The following is a 24,469-nucleotide window of genomic DNA, read 5'->3' on the forward strand; positions in this document are numbered from 1 at the left end:
ATAAACTTTCTCAATTTGCAGCTGTACCAGACATCAGTTAGACCCAGAACATAACATTGCGACAGTATGCAGATCTAGAAATACGCATAATCAACCATATCATGATAGTGCATTTCAAACCATTAGATCCCGATCTATCCTTAGATCTAGTCTTCCATCAACCGATGTGATCTCTCCTTGGCTTAGATCAAGCAACCCAGAACCTGCATATCAGATCTCTTTCTTTTTCAGATATTCAAGCCTTTTCGAAAAGATGATTTTGCCTAATGATCTTCTTCTCCTTATATAGCCTTAGGCCTTGCTCAATACCAAGAGCCAAAACCATAGAAATCCAAAACCATCAACTGCGAAACTAGAGATCTACATGACTGTCGAGGTACTTTGGTCCAAAGACATGGGCACAAGTACCGAGGACTAACTACCATGGACCAAAAGGAAACTTCCCGACATATACGCACTTTTCTGTTCATGCATCTGCGTGTATATGCGCCTTATTATATAGCTCTCCTGCGTATACGCGACTTAGTATGCATATCACCAGCGTGTATACGCAACTTGGACTTAATTAACCTGCGTATATGAGATTTCTCTTCATTCTGTAGACTGAACGGAGATCAGTCATCAAAGAGAGTTGCCATCAAGGACAACACCTGTATCATAGCGCCATACCTGAGCCAAAATGCCAACAATCTCCCCCTTTGGACTTGATGGCAACCTTCAGATCCTTAGAATCATTCTCCCCCTTTGTCATCAAGGGCAAAGGGCTGTGCTCCCCCTGAGAACATGCTGATACCTCTGCTTGGCTATGTTGAAACATGCTCCCCCTGACTGTAGGCAAGATCTGCAAAAGATGTTCTTCAACAAGAACCAAGACTTATACACCATAAGGGACCTTCCTATCACCAAAAGACTCAATACATACATCCATACTCCCTACCAAGAGGGGACACATCAAAGACAATCAATTATATTACATCATTCATCCCAGGCATAGTGGGGAAACCAACATAGGCCGTTACATGACCTTGACATCATAAAAGAGATATGACATAGAGACAACAGATCTAGACCAAGACTTATGAAAGTCACCAGCAGCATCTGAGAAACATCTTTTTAGATCAGCAACCAGGATTTCTTTCTGAGCTCCTTCTCCTGAACCCAACAACCAAAACATCTGAATGCCAACAATGCTTTATGAGACTTTTAAGCTGCTCCCCCTGAACCTGTGCCTGCTGCACCCCCTGAAACTGTGCCTGAAGAATTCTGACATACCCATTGCTGTTCAGAACTCCAGAGATTTCCCTTGCTGTTCAGAACTTCATATACGCGTTTTCTCCTGCATGAAGCTGCGTATGTACGCGGATATACTTTCTGCAACAAGCGTCCGACATACACGCGACTTCCTTTTCCGTAACCTGCGTATATACGCGGATATCCCTTCCGTAACCTGCGTATACCAACTTTTCTGTAGAATAAACAAACTTCAACAGCAGGATGAAGCATCAACTACTCCCAGCTTTTGTCTGAGATATTCAAAAGTTTCCCTGGGCAGTGGTTTTGTGAGAATATCAGCAACTTGTTCCTTAGAAGGAACATACTCCAACTTGACCTTCTGCTCAAGCACTTGTTCCCGAAGAAAATGGTACTTGATTGGTATGTGCTTGGTCTTTGAGTGCATGACTGGATTCTTTGAAATGCTGATTGCACTTGTATTATCACATAAGATAGAGACGGGTGGAGTGCAAGTGATTTGAAAGTCCTGCAAGGTCTGCATCATCCAAAGAAGTTGTGTGCAACAAGATGCTGCAGCCACATATTCTGCTTCAGCTGTAGATAAGGCAATCGAACTCTGTTTCTTGCTGAACCAAGATACTAATCTGGAACCCATGAAGAAAGCACCACCACTTGTGCTTTTCCTATCATCCACACTTCCAGCCCAATCTGCATCTGTGTAAGCATGAAGAGTGAGATCTGTATTTCTAGGATACCATAAGCCATAGTTTTGGGTCCCTTGAAGATATTTGAAGATTCTTTTGACTGCCTGAAGATGAGTTTCCTTTGGGTTGGCTTGAAATCTTCCAACCATTCCTACTGCATGTGTAATATCTGGTCGAGTACCTGTCAAATAAAGCAAACTCCCAATCATGGATCTATAAGTGGGTTGGTGAACTGCTGCTGATTCATCATTTGCACTGAGGCTGCATCCTGTAACCATGGGTGTACATACTGGCTTTGACTCTTCCATGCCATACTTCTTCAAGATCTGCTTGAGGTATTTGGTTTGAGACAAGAAGATACCTCCTTCATTTTGTTGGATTTGCAATCCAAGAAAATATGTCAATTCTCCAAGAAGTGACATTTCGAATTCTTTCTGCATAACCAAGGCAAAGTTTTGACTCATAGTCTCTTCATTGCTGCCAAAAATAATATCATCTACATAAACAACAAGAATTAGCAATTTGTTATTTTCAACTTTTATATAGAGATTGCTATCTGCTGATCCTTTTGAAAAGCCTTGTTGGTGAAGATATTTGTCCAACCGATAGTACCAAGCCCTTGGAGCTTGTTTGAGTCCATAGAGTGCCTTTTTCAATCTGCATACAAGGTTTGGATCATTCCCAAGAATGAAGCCATCTGGCTGCTCAATATATACTTCTTCTTCTAAGTCTCCATTCAGGAAGGCTGATTTCACGTCCATTTGAAATACCTTGAAGTTTTGAAAGCTTGAGAGAGCAAGGAACATTCGGATGGCCTCAAGTCTTGCCACAGGAGCAAAGGTCTCTTCAAAATCTATTCCTTCTTGCTGTGCATACCCTTTACAAACAAGTCTGGCCTTGTTTCTAATTACTTCTCCATTTTCATTTAATTTATTCTTGAAGACCCATTTTGTTCCTATTACATTCTTATCTTTTGGTCTAGGAACTAATTCCCAAGTGTTGTTCTTTTCGATTTGCTCAAGTTCTTCATCCATTGCTTTGACCCAACATTCATCTTTGCATGCCTCTTTCACATTTTGTGGTTCAGTGGAGGAGAGTAATGCCAAGTAGCTTGAAGCTTCTGCAAGTGTCCTTCTTGTTTGTACTCCTGCTTCTTTCTGCCCCACAATCTGAGTTTCTGGATGATTCTTTTGAACATATCTGGATGGATTCTTCTCTTCTATTCTTGTCTGCTCCTCTGGTTCTTCTTGAGATTCTTCTTCTTCTTGAGGTTCTTCTTCTTCATCATTTCGCCTTTGAGAGTAACCTTCATCTTCTTCAATGTCTTCATGATGAACTTGCCTAGGAATATATCCCTTCTCATCAACCACTATATCAATACTGTCAACAATTCTGCCAAGTCTTTTATTGTAGCACTTGTATGCTTTGCTATGTGGAGAATAACCAAGAAGAATGCCCTCATCTGCTCTTGGTTCAAGTTTTCCAAGTTGCTCATCAGTATTCTTAATATAACATTTGCTCCCAAAGATTTTGAAGTGCTTCACGGAAGGAGTTTTACCACTCCAAAGCTCATGAGGTGTTTGAGTGCTGTTTACTCGGACATTTGTTTTGTTAAGAATAATAACAGCAGCATGTGCAGCTTCACCCCAGAAGGTTGCAGGAGTACCTGATTCATTGAGCATAGCACGAGCCATTTGTTGGATAGTTCTGTTCATTCTTTCCACAACCCCATTTTGCTGAGGAGTTCTAGCTGTAGAGAATTCTCTTCTTATCCCATGTTCGTCACAGAAATCGAAAAATTCATTTGAGGTGAACTCCCCACCTCTGTCAGATCTGAGGCACTTAATTTTGTGTCCTGATTCATTTTCAACCAATGCTTTGAAGGATTTGAATTTTTCGAATGCTTCATCTTTGTGCTTCATAAGCCCTAACCAAACAAACCTTGAGAAATCATCAATGAATAATATCAGATATTCTTCTCCTCGAGGTGTCCTTTTCCTAAATGGACCACATACATCTGTATGGACTAGCTCAAGAGGCAAGCTAGCTGATCCTTCCTTCTCTGGAAAGTTAGTTCTGGTTTGCTTTCCAAACTGACAAGATTTGCATATGGTGTTGTCTGGAATTTTGATATCTGGAAGATCGCGAACTGCCTGATATTTGCATGCTTTCCTTATTTGTGAGAAGCTTAGATGTCCCAACCTTCGATGCCATAACCAGTGCTCTTCATCCTTGCTAAGATAGCATTGTTGTTGTCCTTCTTCAAATATGTACAGATTATTTGGAGTTCTTTTGCCTTTGAGAACTGTTTTACCTGTATCAAGATCACGAACAAGACATCCATTCGATCTAAAAATAACCTCGGTTTTTTGATCACACATCTGGCTGACACTTAGTAGATTATGCTTCAATCCATCAACATATAAAACATTTCCAGCCTTGACCTTTTCTTTCAAAGGAGCAATACCTTTTCCTTTTATAGTTGCAGGAGTATCATTTCCAAAAGAAACTTTCTTTCCCTTTTCTAAAGTAGAATAAGATTCAAGTTTTTCTTTATCACCTGTCATATGTTTCGAACATCCACTGTCAATGTACCATAGATTTTCCTGTCCTTCTGCATAAAATGCTATCCCACATCTTTCTGTTTGAGGTTCCTTTATTCTCCATGTTTTGGTGCTCGTGGCTTGTTCCTTTTTCTCCTGAAACCTGCTCCTGCATTCAGAGTCTTTATGACCAAAATTATTGCAAATAGAACATTCAACTTCATTTTCAAGAACCGAAAAGTTGTTATAGGTCCTTTTTGTAATCCCTGTCATACTTCTTTGTTTTTGAGCTTCCCTAGTCATGATTGTTTTATATGCAACACATTGAGCTGCTTTGTGACCAAAGTTATGGCAAGAAAAGCATTGTCCATTGAAGAAGCTTCTGCGGTTATTGAATCTACCAGCCAACTGATTGTAATTTCTATTTTCATCTATTCTTGAGCCAAACTGAGAAGATTTTACCTGTGGTTGGTTGTAGCTTTTGTTCACCCTTAAGAAGGATTGTCCCTGATAGTTTCTGTTTGTAATTCGTCCCTGCTTTACCTGATTATCTTCATTGTTCTTCTGCTCATTTCTTCTTGCTGCATCAAGATAACTTTTTGAGGTGGATGCTTGAGAGGTTTCTCCATTATAGCCCAAACCTGTCTTGTTTAGAGGAGACCGCTGCACATTGATAATCTCATCCAAAGTTTCAGATCCTTTGACAAACTTAAGATTAATAGCTTTTGTTTTCTCAATTTCTTTTCTAAGACCAACAATTTCACCTTCTAGTTTTTCAAGATGTTTTTCCTTTTCATCAATTTGAAATTGCAAAGTATCAATGATCACATTCTTTTCTTCTATGCATCTCTTGAGTCTAGTAATTTCATTATAGAGATTATCCACATCTACAGCATCCTCATAATCATCATCTTCAAATGCCATTAACAGCTTATATTTATTACCTTGTTCATCTTCATCACTGTTTGATAAGCCATCACTATCTTCATGGGTGTAGTAGCTTTTCTTATTTGCACTTTGTTTCTTGTTCCATCTAGCAGGTTCTTTTCCTTTATCCTTATAAGGACATTTTGCAGCATAATGACCTACTCTTCCACAAGCAAAGCATTTGAAAGGTAGCTTACCTCTGAACCTTCCAGAACCCCTTTGAAGATTTCTGACAAAATTTGATTCTTCTTCCTCTTCTTCTGGAACATGGCTTGCTTCATAGTAATCTTCTTTTCCTGATGCCTTAAAAGCAGCTTCCCTTCTGTCTGATGGACCTCCCTTTCTCATTTCATAAGCAGTTAGAATTCCATGTAGCTGAGACATAGTGAGAACACGAAGATTTTCTTTTTCTTCTATTGCAGATACTTTAGATTCAAACTTGGGGGATAATGATCTTAGAATCTTTTGAACTACTATAGTCTCTTTTATTTCTTCACCCAAATTTTTCATACAATTAACAATCTCATCTACCCGAAGAAAATAATTAGCCACACTTTCATCATTATACATCTTGAGAGTCTCATATTGAATCCTGAGAGTTTGAAGTTTAGCTTGCTTTACCTGTTCATCTCCTTCATAGCTAATGATCATTTTGTCCCATATCTCTTTTGCTGATTTGAAGTGCATGACCTTCATGAATTCTGTTTGGGATATACTTCCTAATAGAGTACTGACTGCTTTTGCATTTGTTTCATACTGCTTTTTCTCAGCTGGATCTGTAGGAGTAGCTGAAGGAAAAGCATAGCCTGTTTCTACAATGTTCCAAACTTCTGTACCAAGAGATTGAAGATATGCAGTAACTCTTACCTTCCAATAATTGAAATTTGTCCCATCAAAAATCGGTGGCCTGATTGATGCTTCTTTCTCGTAGTTGCTCATGATGAATGATCTACCTTCAAGCGATCAAGCTTCTCTGAAGGACCTGCTCTGATACCAATTGTTGGAAATAATACTGAGAGGGGGGGTGAATCAGTATTATCAGATCAATCAAACTTTTTCAATGCTCAGAAACATATACGCTACTTCAGTTAAGTGAACCAGCGTGTACACGCTACTGTGACTAAATAAAACAGCGTATAAGAAGAAAACTCATAATTTAGTTAGCTTATTCTTCAGTTAAGTTCATCAGGACATTATTCACCACATTAACAGTAAACAGGTGCAGTATAACAGAACAGATCAAAAGCCACACACATGAACACCAAGATATAAGGTGGAAACCCAATGTGGGTGAAAACCACCTGCTGCAAGTTGTCTCTATCTTTCTTTAATATGAAACTTCAGTTTACAATCTTTTGTACTGGTGCAGCCTTATACCAGTACGCAGGCTACAACCTGCAGAAGGCTACAACCTTCTCTCGTTCTCCAAACTTCCTTGGAAGGGAGCTCCAACCCCCTTTGCTCTTGTACTAGCCAAGATACTAGTACGTAGGTGCTGACCTACAATCTTCTTTCCTTCAGGTACCACCTTTCATACATTTTCAGACTGGATATTCCTGAAGCACAACATTACAATCTGAAGGCCACAATTCATTCACCTTTCACAACAGATCATTGAAGCATAAAACAACCAAACTTTGAATCACTAAACCACTGAACCCTGTCAATCACCAGTTACCAGAACACAGAGCAGACTACAGAACTCTGCAATAACAGTCAGACCCAACTGTAAACCCAAAATCAAGCTTCAAAAGATATACGCTACTTCAATGAGAAAAACCCGCGTATACACGCGCTTTTACCGAAGCCAACCTGCGTACAGATCTAAAAATAAACTTTCTCAATTTGCAGCTGTACCAGACATCAGTTAGACCCAGAACATAACATTGCGACAGTATGCAGATCTAGAAATACGCATAATCAACCATATCATGATAGTGCATTTCAAACCATTAGATCCCGATCTATCCTTAGATCTAGTCTTCCATCAACCGATGTGATCTCTCCTTGGCTTAGATCAAGCAACCCAGAACCTGCATATCAGATCTCTTTCTTTTTCAGATATTCAAGCCTTTTCGAAAAGATGATTTTGCCTAATGATCTTCTTCTCCTTATATAGCCTTAGGCCTTGCTCAATACCAAGAGCCAAAACCATAGAAATCCAAAACCATCAACTGCGAAACTAGAGATCTACACGATTGTCGAGGTACTTTGGTCCAAAGACATGGGCACAAGTACCGAGGACTAACTACCATGGACCAAAAGGAAACTTCCCGACATATACGCACTTTTCTGTTCATGCATCTGCGTGTATACGCGCCTTATTATATAGCTCTCCTGCGTATACGCGACTTAGTATGCATATCACCAGCGTGTATACGCAACTTGGACTTAATTAACCTGCGTATATGAGATTTCTCTTCATTCTGTAGACTGAACGGAGATCTGTCATCAAAGAGAGTTGCCATCAAGGACAACACCTGTATCATAGCGCCATACCTGAGCCAAAATGCCAACAGCCTCTATATGCGGCCATGGGTGAGGAATTTTGTCCTGGAACAAGAGACATTCGCATCAGTGCCAGTATGGATAAGACTGTACTCCCTACCTTTATATTATTGGTTACCAGAATCCTTAAAATCCATAGGCAATAAACTCGGGTGTTTTTTAAAAATATCAGATGCCACACTACGCAAAAAATATACCTCCTTTGCCCGAATATGCATAGAAATGGACCTTTCTGGAGCTCTGTCGGATGAAATCATTCTAGAAGTATATGATGAAGAATGGGTGCGGGCAGTGGATTACAAGCATGTCCCTTTCAGATGTCTCAAATTCCATTAACATGGGCACCTCTTCAGAGACTGCCCTTTAAAAAAAATGGAGATCAGTATTAAAGCCACTTCAGGGAAAGATACTGAAGGATTTACCAAAGTGGAAGGCAGAGGGAAAGGAGGGAGAAAGAACCAAAAGAAAATCAATGAGGAAAAGCAGCCTAGTCATAATAGATTCAAGATATTAGAAGAAGAAGATGGGAACAATGGAGTGAACCAGGTACTGGAGGACAGTCCTGCAAAGAAGGAAAAGGATGACAACATGGAGGATAGACCTGAAAATAACCAACAAAAGGAGGATCTGCCAAGCACTATGGAACTTGATAGGGACCATGAGATGACCCCAAGCAAAGTGGGAATGGAGGATCATGAGCTGCAAGAAATTCTTGAAAGGGAGCATCTCGATCTAGAAAAGTTCCTGGAGCAAGGAACTGCCAAAGGGGTGGATTCGCTACCTCAAGAGGAGTTTAACAGAGTACAATAGCTCTTCCTCTGGAGATCTCAGGCAAAGGGTTCTGGGGTCAAAAGAAACCATGATAGTCAGGACAACGAAGGGGTAAAAACGATGGAGGTAACTTTGGGACAAGCTCCTAAGAACCCAAGTAGAAAAGAGGAAGAAAAGGAAAGAATGAGCTGCTGATAGAGTGTGGAAAACTCATGATCAACTTAGGTAAGATGAAAGACCTTACTAGTTACTCATTTACAAATCTTTCTTAATGAAGCTTACAACATGGAATATTAAGGGTCTAGGAAGTAAAAGGAAACAAAGAAATCTCAGCAGTAGAATGAAAGAAGAAGAACCAAATATAGTGTTTATCTCGGAAGCAAAATGTTCAATAGATAAAATAAGACATATACATAGAAAATGGCTTCTTAAGTATGAATATCTGGAAGTTAAAGCAGACAACATAGCAGGAGGAATTCTCACGCTTTGGAACCCCTAGAAACTTGGAATCCTAGATGCTAAAGCATTCAAGAACTACCTATCAGTGGTTATCCAACCTTTGGGTGATAAGGAAGTTTATTTGATCATAAATGTCTATGGTCCACAAAAACTTGAAGACAAACTCAGGCTTTTGACCTCAGTGGAGGAGCTAAGAAAAAGATATCCGGTTATCCCTGGATTCTGGGAGGGGACTTTAATATGATCAGATCTCTCTCAGAAAAAAAGGTGGGACCAGATCACTAGGCAGAGATTCCATAGCATTTCAAAACTTCATAAACAACATGAGGCTAGTGGATATAGAGACAAGAAATGGTACCTTCACCTGGAATAATAAGAGGGGAGGGGCTTCTCAAGTTTCCTCTAAACTAGATAGATTAATTAGCTCTGAGGACCTCATCCTCACAGGCCTTGACTTGTCGACTATAATCCTCCCTTTTGGAGGCTCGACCCACTGGGCTATTCAACTTGAAGCTTCCTTTATAGGCACTTCGAGAAACAAACCTTGCAGGTTTGAAAACATTTTTCTTACCCATCCTGACTTCATCAACAATATTGAAAAATGGTGGATAGAAGATATGCACGTTCAGGGAACTAAAATGTTCCTTATGCATCAGAGATTGAAACACATCAAACTCAGGCTTAAAGATTGGAATAAGAATGAGTTTGGAAATATCTTCAAAGCCAAAAGAGTGGTTGAACAAAAACTACAAGGAATTAACCAGGTCCCCATCACAGATGGCTTCACCGAGGAAAGTAAAATACAAGATGACTCTCTTCAACAGGAATGGGAAGGCTTATGCAAGCAAGACGATATCTTCTGGAAATAGAAATCGAGGGTACAATGGATAAAAGAAGGAGAAAGAAATACAAGGTTTTTTCACAAGTCTACCATGGATCATATGTCTCATAATAGGATTTGAAAACTCAAAGATACTCAAGCAAAACAACTCAACACCCACAAATAAATAGAATTTGCTTTGGTTCAACATTTCCAAAGCATAGAAGAGGAGCCTCTCATAGACAGATCACAATTCATCAATGACTTCACAAAGCACATTCCTAAGCTTGTGACAAGAGAAGACAATTATAATCTTAACATGCCAGTGACTGAAGAGGAGGTCAGCGAAGTCATCAAAGAGATGCAAGATGGGAAAGCTCCAGGTCTGGATGGTTTCAGTATCTACTTCTTCAAAGTATGTTGGGAAATAGTCAACCAAGATATCCTCGATGTGGTGGAGAACTCGAGGAAAAACAAAACTATTTTGAAGGCGCTCAATACCTCTTTCAGATCTTTGATTCCAAAGCAAGAAAATGCTATGACACCAGATAGATTTAGATCCATAGCATTATGCAATGTGGTGTACAAAATTATTTCCAAAATAATTACAAATGGGCTTAAGCCCCCTCTTCCAACTCTTGTGTCTGAGGAGAAAACTACATATGTGGAACGAAGGTAAATTCTAAATAACATCATTCAAGCTCACGAGGTGGTTCACTCACTCAAGAGCAATAAGTAGGAATTTATGATCATACAACTTGACCTAGAGAGGGCTTATGATAAGCTAAGCTAGGCATACATCAGGGAAGTACTAATAGCATACAACTTTGACCATAACTGGATAAGATGGGTAATGGTCCTTGTTGCCACCTCAAGTTTCTCAATCTTGCTAAATGGCTCACCATCCAAAACCTTTAAGCCTTCGAGAGGACTCAAACAAGGAGATCCACTCTCATCCTTCCTCTTTATTCTCATGATGGAATGTTTAGGTAATGTGATCAAATCTTCCAAAGCAAAAGGAAAAATCTAGGGCCCTAAACTCACCCTGAATGGGGATGCCTTGACTCATCAACAATTTGTGGATGACACCATGCTTCAAGGTACACCCATGGTCAAGGAATCTCAAGCCTTCAAGCAAATCCTGAACAACTTTGCTATGGCTGCGGGTACGGAGGTAAGCCTTACCAAATGTAAGATTTTATTTTTTAATACTGACATTTCTATTTAGAGAAACCTCACCAGAATTCTAGGTATTCAAAGAGATCAACTACCCTCCAAATATTTGGGAATACCTCTAATAGAAAAACCTCTAAGCAAGGCAGTTTGGGAGCCAGTTACTAATAAACTCCAGGACAAAATCCGAAAATGGACAAACAAGTCTTCGAATTTAGCAGGAAGGCTAGTGCGTACAAAATTTGTCCTACAAATTATGCCCATCTTCATGTTTTCAACCTTTCCAACTCCTAAAGGAGTTGTGCAACACATCAGAAATATCCAAAGAGATTTCCTTTGCGGCAAAGGGGAAGAGAAAAGAAAATGGGCTTTGGTAGCTTGGGAAAATATCTATAAACCTAACACACATAGAGGTTTGGGACTTTATGACCCTAAAACCATAGGAAAAGTTTTGGAGGCAAAATTATGGTGGAGATGGCTAAAGGAATCAGTTGCCCCTTGGGCCAAGGTATGGAAACAAAAATATTCAAATAATTGGCAAGAAAGGGAGCACATTCGAATTTCTGGGCTCATCAAAGGCTCCCACATTTGGAACAAGCTTGGGAGAATAAAGCCATTGTTTAGAAACACAATTTCTGGGAAATCAGAGATGGAAACCTAGCTTGGTTTTGGGAGGACAATTGGCAACAGGAACCTAACCTGTTAAGAAATGAATTTGTCAATCTCAAGAATGATACTAACGAAGAAGGTTTACTCAGGGTAAATGACTTCTAGGATCAGGATAGAAGCGATGGAAAATGGGGAATAAGGAAGAACCTGGTATACAGTGATGACTCCCCTTTAAAGGCCCAGGGAGAAGCTCTTGCAGTTATCTTGGAAGAGAGACAGATTCTGACATCAACATCTTCAGACCAAATGAGATGGGGAAAAAAAATGAAGGCAACTTTAACCTCAAAGAAGCCAAGGAATATCCCGAGGGCTTGACTTTCCAGGTATGGAAGAAACTATGGCAGAACTAAAACTGGATGAAAATCAAACTGTTCATGTGGTTGGTGCAACATAAAAAAATTCTGACTTGGGAAAACCTTCGGAAAAGAGGTGTAACTAGTCCATCTAAATGCCAACTATGTGAATTACAAGAAGGAACAATGGAATGCCTACTCAACCTCTACCCATTCACCTCCACCTTTTGGAATTGGGTGGCTTCAATCTTTAGACAAACGGATAGGGACATTTGCAGCATCACCAACACTTTGAGGAATTGGAGGAGAAACTTCTCTGAAAATGAAATAATCAACAAAGCTTGGGCTATGGTTCCAGGCTTTCTAATCTGGGATGTCTAGAAAGAATGCAACAATAGGATCTTCAAGAACAGAATTGGTTCATCCCAGAGCATCATGGCTCAGATCATAAGACAACTCAAAGAGACTGTAGGAACCCTTCTAAAGAAACCCCCTGAGAACCAACCTCAAGACAAGGATGCACAGATACTTCTTCATTTGGGCCTACATGGCCTTTCCCCCAAGGCATAAACAAGATTGTAAGTCGTATAACAGCTGATAAGGACTTCTAGTAACCTCCCTCTCATGGTTTTATGAAATGCAATATAGATGGGGCCTCTAAAGGAAACCTTGGTATGGCTCGTTATGGCAGAGTAATAGGATATGAAAAGGGTTTCATAAAAGCCATTTTTCATAGTCATTTGGGGAAGGCCACTAATAATATGGCAGAGCTCATGGCCCTTGACCAATGCCTAGAAATCTTGATGGACTCAAATTTACATAATACCATCATTGAAGTTGATTCTGAATTGATAATTAATTCAGTCAAGAAAATATGCAATGGCTCAACACCAGAAAAAGTGTCAAAACACTGGCGGTTACTGCAGGTCTATCAACGTATTCAATTCCACCTGCGAACCATGAGAACCCTTAGTTTTGTTCATGTGTGCCAAACAACCAACTTGTTAGCGGATATTTTGGCAAACAAAGGAGTACTCTATTCCAAAAGCAATAAAAAATATGACTGGATGGGGACTCCCCAAGGATGATTGCGGGAATATTGTCATAGACAGATGACCTTAGACAGGGAGTACTTTTACAGCATTAGAAATAAGTAGAGTGAAGACTGATGGAAACAGAGGAGTTTTGGTCAACACGGGGAAGTAGCATCTGGTAAAGTGTGAGCAAGATGACAGGCACCCGACTAAAGTTTTCCTTTGGTTTTCGGGTGGGAAACTGCACCCTGAACTCTATATTCCTATGGTTTTTGGGTGGGAAACTACATACATGTTAAGTCTTTGTATGGACCCGAAATGCATTGAATATGGCCTATTAATTCTTTGGGTTGTTTGCGTAGTTAATGTGTGGGCATGTTGATGAGATCGCAGTCATCCTATGGATTTTGGGCAGTAATTTGCAAGACCATTAATTTTCAAAACGGACCCAAAATTCATTTAAGCGGTGACTTATTTATGCTTTGGGTCCGTAAGAGCAATTATGTTACGAGCTAGTTGCATAGATCTTTTGCGGTCTCTTGCATTCGGTAGATTTCGGGCAGTTAAACTGCTCATGGGTTATCTCTTCATTCAAACCCGAAATAGATTAGAGAGATGGCACATTTTATTTTTGGGTCTGTTTGAATGGATAAAGGGTAAGCATGGTGACAACCTGATATCGCCTCTTGATCGTTGGATCTTTAAAGGTTGATCGCACGGTCTTCAGGATTTCATGTTCTACGGAGGTTATGAGTGGTTACTTGGCATTGTTTTGTGGGCCTCGGCACGGTTCGTGGGCCTTCGGCACGGTTACAAAGGTTTTTTTGTGGCTCGACAGTGAGGATAGAAGGTTTCTATTTCACTAGTTGTCCCGATTGATGCCTCAAGAGTGGGTTGTCCCTTAGTTTCTCCACACGCTTGGATAAGCGGTTGTGTGGGCCACAACTCCTTTGTAGCTAGTGCTGCCTTATGTATATTATGTACTTTTTACAGATTAATAGAAGGACCTACTCTCACTTGATCAAAAAAAATTAATATTAAAATTGTTTTAAAAATTGAAAATTTATATTTTATATATAATTAATTTGAATTGTGAGTTTGTTAACTTGGAAAATTAGTGTAAAATTATACACTAATAAATTTTATGTTCAATTTTTATGATTGGTGGAATTGTATAGAAATGGGATTCAAACACAAGTCCAAAGCTAATTACAAATTCCTTCCAGACCTTCGAAAAAAAATTATTATTTTTATATATCAATTTAGTTTTATTTTCAGAATATGTTTTTTAATTAAGAAATTCAAATATTTGAAATACACCCAAGGCCTCTTTTCTTTATTCACCTATTTCTTTTGAAACTCAGATACAAGATTACAACGACTTTATTATTATTATTTTTCAAATAGATTAAGTACATGATACGCATAAATGAATGATTTATTTTTTCGAAGTGTTTTAACTTTTTGATAAGTCATTATAATAAACTCTGCTAATAGTGGGTTGATTATAATGATGTTGTTTAATAATCAATGCCGTCTTTAAACCTTGTCGATGCCATCCAGCAGAACAGGATTTGTTTGCCTACTCGATGTGGAAATGACTGGATAAGCTTTTGATAATTTCTTATCAAATTTCTGCAACAATCTTAAGGTCATACAAGTTTTTGGTCATCCACTGTCTTAATTAACTTCCGCAATATTAGCGGATTTATCCTCTTGGAAGGTAAGTGACTCGGTAACGATATTGCTCTTCAAAATATAGATCATTTCATATAGTTTTTTAAAAATATATGTTTTTCTATAGGCAAAAAATTAAATTAATAAAAATGTTATTCTTTTCGTACTTAAACTATATGAATTTTGTATATTTAAAATATAATAATATTTATATTTTATTTGTTGGGTATTTTTGAATGGGGAAAATACCAAAAACCAAGAAAATAAAACACAGAGGCAATGCTCTGTTTCACTTTACTCCAGGATCTTTTTGTGCAGAGGAAGACAAAAAAAAATTTCACTGAGGAACAGAGTATTTCACCATAAAATATTTCTATTCATTAAAACAAAAAAAACATTCACTCTGTCTTCATATGAGAATTTACACTGCTGGAAAAATTCCCATTAACATTTACTGCTGTAAAACCTCCATTCACATTTACTGGTGTAAAACAATTTTACATACTGCTGTAAAAACAAAACTTACACAGACTTACAAAAACTCGCTCCACCATTTTCTTTATGCACTGCTGTGCAAAACCACACATGGTTTTTCTTACACCTCTGTTTTACTATGCCTCACAAAAACATTACAAAAGACATTTGTGCACTGCTGTGCATACATCCTCTGGTTCTTCTTTTCGCTGCTGCGAACACCTTACATTTACCTCCCGTGTGCCATACAAAAACAATGGTCAACACGGTAATAAAAAAATGAGCACATTTCACGTGACTCATACACATATCAAAAACTTAATACGAAAAACAAACATATTAAATCCTACAACTAACACATATATAAAAACCTCACATGCCGTATGTAAACAAATATATATAAAAAGAAAACGTATGGGACGTATGCCCATCACCATATTAAAGGCCACCAAAAAACTACGACCAACCATTAAAAACATTAACTCTTCCATTCTCGGCGGTCAACCAATAGTCTTCCACTCCACGCAAAATTAATTCGCTGCAGGCCCGTATGCAGCTTCAGAGATCGACGGTGGAGAAAGATGAGGGCAATCGGACGGCTCACAAAAATATCGGAACCCAGTTTGCTGCCCAACTTTAACGCCCGAGAAAATGACGTTGGGATACGTCAGGGCTGAACCACGTGTCGGCTCCAAATTATATCGGAGCTCCTTGCCGGATTATTCCTTCGTCGGCAAATCGCTCCGAGAAAATCCGGTGAACGGTTTCTGGCTTGGTTCACGGTTTCTGGTGGTCTGCGTTGAAATTAGATTTCAACACTCCCCTTTAATTTCAACAGCTGGGCATTCGGTCATACCCAGACACTTTCTCAAAAATTCAAAGCTCTTCTGATCAAGTGGCTTTGTCAGGATGTCTGCTACCTGTTCTTGAGTCCTGCAATGTTCGAGGACAATTTCTCCATTGTTGATCAATTCTCTGATGTAGTGAAACCTGGTATCAATGTGTTTCGTTCTCTTATGAAACACTGAATTCTTTGACAATGCAATAGCTGAGCTATTGTCACAAAAGATCACTGTCGCTTTTGCCTGCTCTTGGCCTAAGCTTCTCAACATTCTTCTCATCCACACTGCTTGACATGCTGCTGCTGTAGCTGCCACATATTCAGCCTCTGCTGTAGACAATGCTACAATGGACTGCTTCTTAGAAGCCCATGAAATGGCTCCTGAACCCATATTAAAAACATAACCGGAAGTGCTCTTCCGATCATCTACACTTCCAGCCCAATCACTGTCAGTGTATCCAATCAAATCTGAATGTTCTGAGGCATGATATAAAATTCCAAACATTTTGGTACCTTTGACATACCTCAAAATTCTCTTTGCTGCCTGCCAATGTGCCTCCTTCGGCCTCTCCATGAACCTGGAAATTAAACTAACAGCATACATAATGTCAGGCCTAGTAGCTGTTAAATACATAAGGCTGCCCACAATGCTTTTGTACCGGCTAGGATCAAAATCCTTGCTGCTGTCCTCTCTGCTGAGTTTTAATCCCATCACTGTGGGAGTGATTGCTGCCTTGCATTCTTCCATCTTAAATCTGCCCAAAACTTGATTTACATATCTTGCTTGAGATATAAAAATTCCTTTTTCATTTTGATCTACTTCTATGCCTAAGAAGTATCTCAACAAACCCATATCAGTCATTTCAAATTCATCCTTCATGACTGATTTAAAATTCTCAATAAGATAAATATCATTTCCAGTGAAAATAACATCATCTACATACAAGACAACAATTAAAATTTTACCATCATTTTCCTTGATGTAGACTGTGGGTTCTCCTTCACATTTGTCGAATTCATTATCCAATAGATAAGAATCTATCCTGCTGTACCATGCTCTTGGCGCTTGCTTCAGCCCATAAAGAGCTTTCTTCAACTTGCACACTTTGTGCTCTTCACCTTTCTTCTCATATCCGAGAGGCTGTTCCACATAGACCTCTTCCATTAACACTCCATTTAGGAATGCTGATTTCACATCCATTTGGTAGACTTTCCATTTGTTTTGTGCTGCTATGGACAGCACTGCCCTCACTGTTTCCATTCTTGCAACCGGGGCGAAAGTCTCCTCATAATCTCTCCCGTACTGCTGCTTGTAGCCTTTGACAACCAGCCTTGCCTTGTGCCTTTCTATCTTGCCTTCAGCATTGCTCTTGGTCTTGTAGACCCATTTCACACCAATGACTTCTTTGCCTTTTGGTAACTCAACCAAATCCCATGTTTTGTTTCTCTCTATGGCATTCATCTCCTCGTCCATAGCTTCTATCCATTTCCTATCTTTAATTGCTTCTTCGAAATGAATAGGATCATCAACATGACAATACAAGACAAATAAGGAATTCATTCCTTCATCATAAATGTCACTTAGATTTCTAAATTTCTTACCTCTTTCATTTGGTGTGCAAGTGCTTGAAGATGCACTTGAATTTCCTCCTTGTGGTGTGCTTGGAGAAGCACTCTCATTTATCCTCAATGGTGTCCCTTGCTGTCCTTGTGTTGGCGCTGTTGTTTGGGGATGCATTTCAGCCACCTCCTCTTCATCTTCATCATGAGACAAACAGTTTTTGACATTCACTGTTTTCTCTATGCTTCCATCCCAAGCTTCTTCCTCAATGAATTGAACATCCCTGCTTACAAAGAACTTCTTGGTAGATGGGATGTACAGCCTGTAGGCTTTGGATTCATCACTGTATCCAATGAAGATGCATTTCTCCCCTTTGCTGTCCAACTTCCTCCTTAGCTGATCTGGTATGTGTGCATAGGCCACACACCCAAAAACTCTCATGTGGGTGACTCCTTGCTTTCTCCCACTCCATGCCTCTTCTGGCACTTTGTTCATCACTGCTTTTGTAGGACACCTGTTCAAAATGTACACTGCACAATGTACAGCTTCAGCCCAATAGTCGTTTGGCAAATGCTTTGCCTTCAACATGCTCCTTGCCATCTCCATGATGGTTCTGTTTTTCCTTTCAGCAACTCCATTTTGCTGCGGAGTGTACCGAGTTGTGAACTATTTATGTATTCCATTTTCTCTACAAAACTTTAGGAATTCATTTGAGATATACTCACCTCCTCTATCAGTTCTCAATACTTTTATGTGCAGCCCGCTTTGGTTCTCCACAAGTGCTTTGAAATTTTGGAATTTCTCAAAGACTTCACTTTTGTTCTTGAGGAAATATATCCAAGTCTTTCTTGTAAAATCATCAATGAATGTCAAGAAATATAGGCTGCCAGCTAACGATGGAGCTTGCATTGGTCCACACAAATCTGAGTGGATAATCTCTAAGGGTGTCTTTGCCCTTATGCTTTTCCCTGATGGAAAACTTTCTCTATGTTGTTTGCCCAATATACAACCTTCACAAAGGCTGTCCGGCTTCTCTATCAATGGTAATCCTCTTACCATTCCTTTTCTGCTCAATAAGTTTAGACCTCCAAAATTTAGATGCCCGAATCTCAAGTGCCATAACCAGTTCTCATCCTTTGGCACGCTTTGGAAGGCCTCTTGGGTGACTGCTGCCATTTCCCTTTTGTTCTTCGTGTCTGCCCTGATCCGGAGAGGGAACATCCTGTTCCTTGTCATCTTCACTTCAGCAATGCATCTTTTGCTGGGTGGTATATCCATGATGGTGCACACATCATTTACAAAGTAAACATTGTAGCCCTTTTGGATAAGCTGTCCAACACTCAATAGGTTACATCTCATTCCGGGGACATAGTATACATCTGCTATGGTTTTCCTTTCTCCTTGCTTTGAAAATATTTTTACTTCTCATTTTCCCATAACAGACACTTTACTATCAGTTCCTAGTGTGACTTCTGATTTCACATTTTTATCTAGGGCAGAAAAGAAGGCTATGTTTCCGGTCATATGGTTGCTGCAACCTGAGTCTAAAAACCATATGTCCTCACTATGTGTTTCAGCCATGTTACAAGCTAACAGAACATTGTCTTGACTGCTGTTTTCTCTTGTAACATTTGCATTTTGTCTGCTGTTCTTATCATGTTGCTTCTTTCTACAATCACTAGCATAATGTCCATACTTTTTGCAATAATAGCATTGAACATTAGATTTATCATACCTTTGTCCTTGAGCATGATGTTGTCCTCCTTGTTGGCTGCTGCCTTGGCCTTGGTTCTGATTTGTATTGCTGCCTCTTCCTTGTGCATTTGATGGGTTGTTCCTTCCACCTCTGTTCTGGCTTCTGCCTCTTCCTCTTCGGTTTCCTCTGCCTTGACCTCTTCCTCTTCCAAAGGACATCTGGGTCTTGAAGGCTTGCTCTAGAGATGAGTTTTCATTTCTACTCAACCTCTGCTCATGTATTATCAGTGATGCATGTAGCTCATCAACTGAATAGTTTGAGAGATCCTTTGTCTCTTCAATGGTGGTGACTATGGCATCAAACCTTGAGGGTAAGACCCTCAATATTTTCTCCACTATTCTTCTATCTTCAATTGTTTCTCCATGAGTTCTCATTTGTGTGATTACACCAATCACATGAGTGAAGAATGATTCAATGTTGTCTGACTCCTTCATGTTCAAGTTTTCAAAATCCTTTCTCAGCAATTGTAGTTTTGATGTCTTCACTCTCTCCATGCCTTGATAGGCTGTCTTAAGGGTTTCCCATGATTCATTTGCTGTCTTAGCTGCTGCTAACCTTGGAAATATACTCTGGTCTACTGCTAGATACAACAACACACGGGCTTTTGAATCCTTCTTCCTATTGCTCTTCAGCAGATCCTTCTCTCCCTGAGTTAATGCATTGAACTCAGTTTCATCTGCTGGTTCTTCAAAACCATCTTCAACTATTTCCCATAAGTCTTGGGAAGCAAGCAAGGCTTTCATAGTTATTGACCAGTAGTCATAGTTCTTCCCATTAAATTGTGGGAGCTGGGTATTAAACATACCCATACCAGTGCTTGTGCTAGCCATTCCTTGACTGTGTATTTTAAAAACTGACTGTCTCTTCAGTAACAAACAAGATAGCTATGAAGAGTACCTGAATCCTTTGATGTCTGAGTCTTCTGTCTGCCTGAGAAGTTTTGCTGCAGCAACAACCTTCTCCCTTCAGCTTCTCTAACTTCTTTAAAGAGCCTAAGCCTGCTCTGATACCACTGTTGGGTATTTTTCAATGGGGAAAATACCAAAAACCAAGAAAATAAAACACAGAGGCAATGCTCTGTTTCACTTTACTCCAGGATCTTTTTGTGCAGAGGAAGACAAAAAAAAATTTCACTGAGGAACAGAGTATTTCACCATAAAATATTTCTATTCATTAAAACAAAAAAACATTCACTCTGTCTTCATATGAGAATTTACACTGCTGGAAAAATTCCCATTAACATTTACTGCTGTAAAACCTCCATTCACATTTACTGGTGTAAAACAATTTTACATACTGCTGTAAAAACAAAACTTACACAGACTTACAAAAACTCGCTCCACCATTTTATTTATGCACTGCTGTGCAAAACCACACATGGTTTTTCTTACACCTCTGTTTTACTATGCCTCACAAAAACATTACAAAAGACATTTGTGCACTGTTGTTCATACATCCTCTGGTTCTTCTTTTCGCTGCTGCAAACACCTTACATTTACCTTCCATGTGCCATACAAAAACAATGGTCAACACGATAATAAAAAAATGAGCACATTTCACGTGACTCATACACATATCAAAAACTTAATACGAAAAACAAACATATTAAATCCTACAACTAACACATATATAAAAACCTCACATGCCATATGTAAACAAATATATATAAAAAGAAAACGTATGGGACGTATGCCCATCACCATATTAAAGGCCACCAAAAAACTACGACCAACCATTAACAACATTAACTCTTCCATTCTCGGCGGTCAACCAATAGTCTTCCACTCCACGCAAAATTAATTCGCTGCAGGCCCGTATGTAGCTTCAGAGATCGATGGTGGAGAAAGATGAGGGCAATCGGACGGCTCACAAAAATATCGGAACCCAGTTTGCTGCCCAACTTTAACGCCCGAGAAAATGATGTTGGGATACGTCAGGGCTGAACCACGTGTCGGCTCCAAATTATATCGGAGCTCCTTGCCAGATTATTCCTTCGTCGGCAAATCGCTCCGAGAAAATCCGGTGAACGGTTTCTGGCTTGGTTCACGGTTTTTGGTGGTCTGTGTTGAAATTAGATTTCAACATTATTTATAGAGATTAAATATTAAAAAAATAAAATAAAATTTATTAAATAATAATTATTATTATCAGAATTTATACTAATAATATTTAAATTAATTTAGGCATAAATTTTCTCATTTATTTTCTAATATATTCTTTTAAAGTAAAATTTTAACTCAAAAATTTAAGTTTAGAAATTAAGATGCCAATTTACTTTGTTATGATTACAATTAGTTTAAAAATTAAAGTGCCAATATACTTTATTATAATTAAAATATTTAAATAATATTTTTAATATAATTTTTAAAATAAAATTTTGATATAAAATCTATTTTCGAAATTAAAATATGAGTATATTTTATTAAGATCAAAATACATGTTACATTTTATTATTAACAAAATACTTAATAACATGATAGGAAATGTTTGAATGACATAATCATATCACAATAAAAAGTATTTCATATTTATTAGGAAAAGTTTAAACTATATAGCATATGAATCAAATTTAAAAATGTTGTGCATGCAATACTTTTAATGGTCAAAAAAGCATTGAAATATTTAATAAAGCACTTCCATTAAGTTGCTTGGCCATGGAAACGTTGGTAGAATGATCAAATGTATACAAACTTTATTTGAGAATCAAAATCTATTCCAGTGAAGAAAACTGCTACGCTTCATTCTTCTTTTGTATATATGAGAGGATTCTGCTGCATTTCGCTAATCTTAAATATAAGAAAAGAGTGTTCATAACTTTCAATGAAATTTAAATATTAATCATTTTTTTTTTAAATAAAATAGATGAAGCTAGATTTTGAAGCAAGTTTGCTTTTGAACAAGTTTGCTTATAAAGGAAAATTAAAAAAAATTCATTTTTTCTAAGTGATAGGAAAAATTCAAAAATAGTTATTAGACAATTCACCTTTTAGACATTCACATTGCGTATCTCCATGGGACTTACTGTTTTCCATTTATAACTTGTTACGACTTGTTTATATCTATCTGTGATGAAGGTTTGACATATAAAATTTGTTACTGCTGCTTAGCTTCCTCTGAATCTTATTCCTTATTAGTCCCTGCCATGTGATGAAGGTTTGACATATAAAATTTGTTACTGCTGCTTAGCTTCCTCCGAATCTTATTCCTTATTAGTCCCTGCCATCTGGCATTCGGCAGGGACTATAGTAATCGATCAGGGTGGAGTTAGCATTAGTTCTGCGGTGTTATTAGCTGTTTAACATAAGGTTTGCAAATCCCCTTTGCGCCGATGTGCCTAGATAACCTAAGTTCCATTTGCACCTCACGCTTCGCCATCTTATTTGGCCTCTTCCCGAGGCGGAAGAGGCCCGATCATAGCTTAAATTACCTTTATGCCCAGTGCATTCTCCCTAACCGTCAACGGTCTGGTTTTAATGTTAACATTAATTCCATTAATTCGTATTATCTGCAGGGGTATGCTAAGGTTTCCTAAGCTTTGGTGTTAAGCTGCAGGTGTCCGTGGATGCCGGCAGGTGTCATGAACCTGCTCTGCCTCTGTACCGGCTCGTTACGCTCTGCACCGACTCGTTATATATCAGCTTCATCTGAGAGGCATGATCCAGCGGTCCACTGGGGGATGCCTTCGTCTCTCCGGCTATGTCTAGCGGTGAAGCGATATGTTCCCCATTATTGTTTATTGCTGATTGCTGGCTGGTTTTGGGCTGGCAGGGGAGTTTGGGAGCTTGGGAGCCCATCGTGCTGAGTTTCCGCTATCTGTTGTCTACTGTTTTCGACTTCCGCTATCTGTTGTCTGCTGTTTTCAATTTCGTTAATCAAGGTTAGCAACTTCCCATGTATTTTTAGCATTCCCTCCATAAGCTCTGAATTACAGGAGATTTCAAGTTCATTTGATTTATGAAATCCATCGCATTTAAAAAATCACATGAAAGACAGAGCTCAGGTTTTACTTGTTCATTCAGTTGGCTTTTTTGTTTCCTTCGCATGCATTGATTTCTGTATTGTTCTTCTCCTTATTCAATTTGGCAAGAATGGCCTCTGCACAAATCACCATTCATTAATATAAAGCTGTCGAAAACCACATGAAAAAATTTCTAAAACGTCATAATGCAATTCTTCATGATACTCTGTACTCTGAGATTTGAGGCCTAATCCATCCTCAATACTTTTGAATATTGAATTTTTGAAAATCCTTTTAGAAACTGCTTGCAATTTAAGCTCTGAATTACAGGAGATTTCAAGTTTCCATAAGCTCTGAATTACAGGAGATTTCAAGTTTATTTGATTTATGAAATCCAACGCATTTAAAAAATCACATGAAAGACAGAGCTCAGGTTTTACTTGTTCATTGAGTTGGCTTTTTTGTTTCCTTGGCATGCATTGATCTCTGTATTGTTCTTCTCCTTATTCAATTTGGCAAGAATGGCCTCTGCACAAATCACCATTCATTAATATCATGTGCAGCTGTCAATTCAACAAAAAAAAACAAACAAACAGGAACCGTTGCAATAGAAAATGTATGGGAAAACTGGGCTTGAAGGTGAATCTGTTTGCATGTTTAATCTCATCCGTGTTCACAAATTATAAAGCTGTCCAAAACCACATGAAATTTTTTCTAAAACATCATAATGCAATTCTTCATGATACTCTGTACTCTGAGATTTGAGGGCTAATCGATCCTCAATACTCTTGAATATTGAATCTTTGAAAATCCTTTTAGAAATTGCTTGCAATTTAAAGAACGATGCATTTTCAATACCTATAGAGATTGAAGTTTTGAAATTGATGTTCGTAGTTCCTCCACAAGTTTACAATATGGATTTCATTCGAGTTTCACATCTGTTGTTGCTGCTGATTTATTATCCATTATTGCCAAATCCATTATTGCCAAATACTCGCATTATATCAACACTCAATCTTTGATTGAGCTTCTCTTGAGTCTCTAACTGTCATGAAAAGAATCAGTGCA

At 38.6% G+C, this 24,469-nt stretch overlaps 1 pseudogene; it reads right to left on the bottom strand.

Moving 5' to 3' along the window:
• LOC149223700 (protein-tyrosine-phosphatase MKP1-like) overlaps nt 1-23,237 on the bottom strand; it is a 41,269-nt pseudogene extending 18,032 nt beyond the window's left edge.
• Nucleotides 23,238-24,469: the final 1,232 nt, after the last annotated feature.

Source organism: Pinus tabuliformis, chromosome Q (assembly GCF_031772625.1).
Source record: "Pinus tabuliformis cultivar Carrire ecotype Pingquan chromosome Q, CPIR1, whole genome shotgun sequence".
Lineage (NCBI taxonomy): Eukaryota > Viridiplantae > Streptophyta > Pinopsida > Pinales > Pinaceae > Pinus > Pinus tabuliformis.